At 36.0% G+C, this 6609-nt stretch overlaps 1 pseudogene; it reads left to right on the top strand.

Moving 5' to 3' along the window:
* Positions 1-5607: 5607 nt before the first annotated feature.
* LOC149216257 (pre-mRNA splicing factor SR-like 1 pseudogene) lies at positions 5608-5922 on the top strand (annotated as a pseudogene).
* The last annotated feature ends 687 nt before the right edge of the window (positions 5923-6609 follow it).

Raw genomic sequence — 6609 nt, 5'->3', positions numbered from 1 at the left:
CAAATGTTGATTTCACAGTTTAATATAAATTGATGGTAATTTATTTAAATAATTTATATACTCCCTAGCATACTCCCTACTACTCATCCACTAGCATACTCCTTACTTGGGATTCAAGGGGATGTTGGGGTACATTGCACTCACTAGTTCATTAGGACCTATAATTTGGTCATCATTATAACTTATTCCATATATTATTATGGAAACATATTGTCACTTTTAATTAAATACTACACATTCCATATCATTTCGAAAATTTTCTATTTTGTAGGGTTTTCTATTTTTACTGAGTGTTGATTACATGTGGCCATGACTTGAAATTAGTTGTAGGATGAAATGGGTAATTCCAATCCATAAATTCATGCTACCTCATGCATAGGTATTCCTAGAGTGAGTATGCACTTAGTGGCTACTTTGTATTAGTTAGTGGTCATTTTTTCTCTCTCCTCCCCTTGTTGGTTGAATTTTAGTCCTATTTTGGAGTTTAACAAAATTTAACTAGTTAGTATTATGCATGTGAGAGTTATTATTCAGTTACAAATGATCTGTAACTCCACTAATTTTCATTCACTCCATTTTTAGGATATTTTTCTAATTTTGGGTTTGTGAGTATAATTTAATGTGTTTTCCAACTAGGGAAAGTACTTTTGAATTATACTAAGTGCGTGCACATGGAACCCCAACTTAATTTGAATTAATTGGTCTCTAGAAGAGTCTATATAGTGCATTCATGTTCATCAATAACATATTATTAGATTTTATTAGAAATCTGAATTGTCTCTGTCATTCATTAGTCAATTGCTTGGTGGTTTTATTCTCCCTTGTTTCTCATTTTGCAAGTAACTATCTAGTATGTTTTCACACTTATATCTTCCTATTGTTATTAAAATCCAATATGCATTTTACGTTGAGCTTTATATAAGTGTAGATCCACTTTGCACAAGGGTATTTCATATTCTATTCCAGTTTTATCTTGGCTAAGAAACTCATCTTGGTAACCTTTCCTAAAGTCTTGCATTATTGTGATTTGAATATATTCTCCTTCAAGGATGTTTTTTATTTCTTATTCCATGGCTTCTACAAATATTTTTTACTCCTATATTATTGATAATAGTACATGGAATTTTTTTTAGTATTGTCTACAACCTTGAACTCATCAAATTTTATTTGATCTTGGTAGGACTGAGATAGTTCATTGAGAAAATGTTTAATTTTCACTTTCTCATCTGTAATATATGGCACATAGTGATAGTGATTCCAAAACTTATAGGAAATTTATTCCAAGTGATATTCCTCTCACAAATTCATTTTACAATGTGTCTTCCCACTGTATGGAAGCCCTTCTAGTTATGTGGAATATTTTCACTATTTAATTCATATTCTTCTAATGTTCATAAACAAGAAAGTATTTCTTTAATCTCAATAATCAAATATTCATTTTTTTACATTTCTTTATTCACCATAAAGGTGGGCAGCCTGGCCTTTTTTAAATATACATGCAACATTTTTCAAGAGTGCTTATTTTTATATTTCTTATGTAATTCACTCTTGGAACCATTTCCTAGAAGCTCATATGAATTGACTAGATCCCAACCTTAGATGAATCAAATAATGATTTGTTACTAGATGCATCTATCCTTTTAGCATGGTGTCTTTTTATGGAGGTGATTTTCCTCATTTTATTTGTAGATAATATGTGTTTTTTAACATCTCAATGAATCTTTATCTTTGAAAATAGTCATTGGTATGATTAGGCTTGCTTCTGAATTTCAGATAGACTTTCTAGCAAAAATCCATTCAATTCTAACTATCTTTCTCTCTCTTGGATTATTCTTCCATTATTTAAAATGTAGCTTTAGAGTATTTCTTTTAGGATCCTCACCATTTATGCAAGATTTAGGAGCGTTTCTACTTTAGGATCCTCACCATTTCTGCAAGATTTAGGGCTTTTTCTACATTCATCTTCTCTTGATATTCCTCAAATTTGACATGGGTGGTTTATTCAAGAGGACATCATACCATATTGGGTTTCTCTTATGATGTTGCTTCCACTTTGTTCACTCAAAATTTATATTTTCTTTTTAGTGTTATAATGCAAAAAGTTCAATCATTAGTTCTAAATTAGCATCACAATTAAAATTAATAATGAAGTACAACCCTTTATATGCAATTGTGTCTTATAATATGACAGTGTTGCACCCTAACCCAACATATAACATTGTAACAATCCTAGTTCCTTTGGGTGTGTTTTGAGAAATGAGACCATATTTTTATGAAAATTTACGTCACATTGGCTCATTGCTATATAATTCAACATCTATGAAATAAATGGCCACATTGTGTCACTTGATATCTACCATTCTAGGAGATACACTGGGATGATATTTTTCTTGGATATGTGATCATGTGTTTGGAACTAGACTCTAATTCTTTAGCATGAAATACGTCCATATCACACACAACATTCTTTTACAGTAAGATAAAATCACATATAATATGGAAATTATCCTTCTCAATAATATAGGGAATGGTCCTAGCTCTAGCATTGCCTATATAAGTTTCCTTAATCTAGTGCCCTTTATTATCCCCAGGTTCATGGGTACACTTCCCAATATAAATTGTGTCATTTTAATCCTTGGTTCTAGAGGGGTGTTATGGAAATATGATTGATTCTCCTCTGAACATCTCAAATCTCCACAAATCTATGCATAGGTATAATACCAAGCCATGATATTTGTAGCTTGGGTCTTTGAGAAGTATGAGGCATGAAATTGGCATTATGGGTTAGGTCATGAGATAAATTTGTAACCTATGCATCCATGTATGACCATAACCTACCATAGAGGTTGTGAAACCTTCATATGTTATGTAAAACAACTCGGCATGGTTCACAAGGGCTTGATGAGTGGATTGGTTTAATCCCACACCAACATTTACTCATGAATTGATGAAACCAGAGCTCATGGGCATTCACTACATTGGAATTCATTGGAATTCACTTATTCTGTTATCACTGAAAATGCTGTTGTCAAAAATTTTTAGCATATCTAAAAGGCAGGGTGTTTTCGCAGCGCATAAACTTGTTAACAGTTTCGCAGCGCCATATGTTTTAGTGATTTTGTAGCGAAAACACTGACCTTACAGTGGCTGCGCTGCGAAATTGGGAAATGACAGATATTTAAGGGAAGGACTGTGCACCCTTGAATGCAGTACGAGCCTCGGCTTGTTGCATCTGATGTATCTTAGCTTGAGAACACCATCATACTGTTATTGAAGTTGGAGCCCGAGTTAAATCCAGTTTGGAATTATTTTAATATTCAGAACCATAGAATTCGTGGCCTCTTGGAAGGCTGCACATTTGATGAGAAAGGCAATGTAAGGAATGCAGTTGAAGCCGCTTCAATGTTTGCTGGCTTTAAGATTGTCCCAGAAGCTAATTATGACATGCAAAATCTGGGGGAAACAGAGACTGCTTGTATTTCAAATAATGGACATGTTAATGTTATTAGTATAGATGGTGGACTTCCTTAGCCATGATGAGAAGGTTATTATGACTGAGTAGAACAAGGTAACTGCGGTGAGAATATTGCCTATGATGATCTGGGGTTCAAGTTTGATAGCATTCCACTGTCAGATGCTGCAGTATGCTTTAATTGGGATTCAAACTTGTGGCCAATAGCTGATAAATCCTACCCTACACCCATTACAGCAGGCCCCTTTGTAATGATTGTTCTAAAAAATGTATATAATTTTATCACATTATAGCAGCAAAAAGAAATGATGCCTATTTGTTAAAATTGGTATCTTCTATGAGGTTGATGGTCCATCTACTACCTCTTTGTTTGTAGTGGTTTGGTCACTCGAGGATAATTGTCCAGATTCTTTCATTTCATCTTAGTGGCTTCTAGCCATCGAGTTCAATCCTTGAGGTTTTACAAAGGGAATGCTTCCCGAATGACAGTGCTCTAAAGTGAGATACAAGCATGTGATGGCTTCTTTGTCAAATCTGTAGCCTTTGCACTCATAGAAAGATTTTAGAGCGTTAGAGTTCCAGAAAATAAGGGCTGTAGGTGAGCATATTCTCTAAGATGATCAGGGATTCCTGTTTGGTTTAATAGCAACTGCTAATACTGGGTGCTGCAGTATGTTTGATGATAACCCAATTGGTCTTGGCAAACTTTTCAAGAATTGGTTTGGTGACAAGTGGGAAAGTCCTTCATTATACATTTCTGCAATCGTGTTCTAATCTGGTTCTTAATGTAATGGGGGCGATATTGCTTTTATTGCCATGATAAAGTGATTTATTGAAAGCTCGAGATGGCGCATTGCGAATATCCTGGTGTGGTGGGCATCAGTTTGTGAAAATATAGGTGCTACACCAGGGCTTTTGGCTACTAGATCGATGGCCAGCCAGTAGAGAAGAAGAGGGTTGGTCTGCAATTGAATGGTGGAGATCACCGGCCTCATATGGTTGATGCTGCAGAAAATACACGCAGTCCTAAGTGATTAAATGACAAGTGTCAAGCGGTTCCTATAAAAATTCGATTGCCACAAGGTCGACAATCTGGAGTTAGATTGCAAGCATCATACGGCGGACAGCGGCATGATAATTCTCCTGATCTGGTGTATTTTCGTTCTCAAGCATGACTTGGTCACTTTCGTTCCTCTTGTTCAGTCTTGAAAAGAGTCCCTTGGTTTCGTGGCAAGTTCGAATTCTTTGATTAATGATATATTGTCGGTGACATGGCGGCACACCTGTATTGTTCTAAGATAACATTCGGAGATGGTAAACTTGTTGCGCAGATCAGAGAGGCACGTGCAGAGCATCTAATAAATAATCTCTGATAACACTTGGCGTCCTCGAATGTATATGCTTCTCATAACAAATAAACAATACCATTACAGTTACCAAAAGTGACTCATATACATACGGCTTCACATGTTCTTACAAAGAAAGAGGCTTGTGATGTATATATGCCGATGAAGAAACCAAATTGTCATGAAATTGCCGCAACCAAGTGCAGAGTATTCGGGTGCCTTGATGGGAATCGAGCAATAATGCAAAAATATTCAATTTTGAAGTCGTATCAGTTAGGGGTACATGGACCAGAAGCAGATGTTGGTACTTTGTGTGTTGGACCAGGTTATATATTTCATTGTTTTAAGGACACACAAGAAGTTTCAGAGGTTCGATGTGTGAAGAATGCAAATGTTCCCTTGAGTTATCGCTTGCTAATACTTCAGTTGGTACCAAAAATTGAGAATTTCCGTTCCACCCTGAGATGTATTAAGTTTTGGGCAAACGATAGAGATGGTGGTGACTAAGCATGCCTGCAAACATTGGGAAATTCTGTCAGCGGCCATACATCAACACTGTGGGCGGTTTCTTTTGACTTTTCCAGAGACAGAATGGTCTCTTGCAGCGTTGATTTAACATTGATGGTTTGAGATACAAGCATAAACCCAGCAGAGAGAGATTCAGTACTCTTGCATTCTACCTTGCCAATTCAAAGAATCCCTTGCTGCTTTTTATTCGTCTTTTATAACTCATCATTCACAAAGGAAGACATCAAGCTTTGAGCTCAAGGAAGTTTATTGGGGAAGAATATGGAAGTACAAACATGTGGAAAGCTTATTGATTCTTTGCTTGAAAAGGTTCTCTGTATGAACATCTTGTCTTCAGATTACTTCAAGGAATTGTAAAGGCTGAAGACCTACCATGAAGTTATTGTTTTGTCTTCTCTACAAATTTTTACCATGAAGTTGACAGTGAAGCAAATGCATGGGCTTCTTAAGCACGAGGATTCTCCATACATGAGATGTATTGGTTTCTTGTACCTGCGTTATGTTGCAGATCCTAGGATGTTATGGGGTTGGGTTGAGCCTTATGTTAAGGACGAGGAGGAATTTTCTCCAGGATAAAATGGAAGGGTGACCACAATGGGTGTTTATGTTCGTGATATATTCCAGAGCAGATTGAGGTTGCTTTCAGAAGAAATAAATGGATCCTCGGGTTTACTTAAGTCACTGGTTCATATCATAGCGCTAAAATTTGAGAATAAAATTAACCAAGCTCTTCATGGTCTAAAAACAAAATCTCAAGAAGCAGAATATAAGTTTGTCCAAGAAAAACTATATTTCTAGAAGGATTCTCTATTGTTCCTCTTTTAGGAGCTAGACATAACAGACCATGAATTTACAAATGTTTCATCATCATCCTCTTTGGAAAACTTTGATGATTTGTTTGTAGGTGTTTCAGATCGAGTTAGAAGACTGAGGAAAGAGAGCTGGGACTAAATGCTAAACTAGTAAACTATGTTCCAGCCAAAGTATCTCTAAAAAACAGAGGAATCCGGGCATGCTGTTTGAGTTTGTTTTTAGGAAAGGCTATTGACATTGAAACCTGGCAGCTAAACAGGATTATTTGTAAATTGTTGTTCATTTGTTGGAATGAGGAGATCATTAATAAATGTAGCACAGTGTTAGCAGAAAACCAGTGAGGAGGAGGACTGTGTTTTTAAATCACACAGCAGTTTCGTAGCGCGCTACGAAACTGCTGTAGGTGATGATTTAAAGCGCAGGGCAGCTAGTGTTATACTGTGAGCAGCT

The sequence above is a fragment of the Pinus tabuliformis genome, chromosome 1_1 (genome assembly GCF_031772625.1).
Source record: "Pinus tabuliformis cultivar Carrire ecotype Pingquan chromosome 1_1, CPIR1, whole genome shotgun sequence".
Lineage (NCBI taxonomy): Eukaryota > Viridiplantae > Streptophyta > Pinopsida > Pinales > Pinaceae > Pinus > Pinus tabuliformis.
Note: the sequence above shows the minus strand (reverse complement) of the source record. Positions and strands in the feature narration are given on the sequence as shown.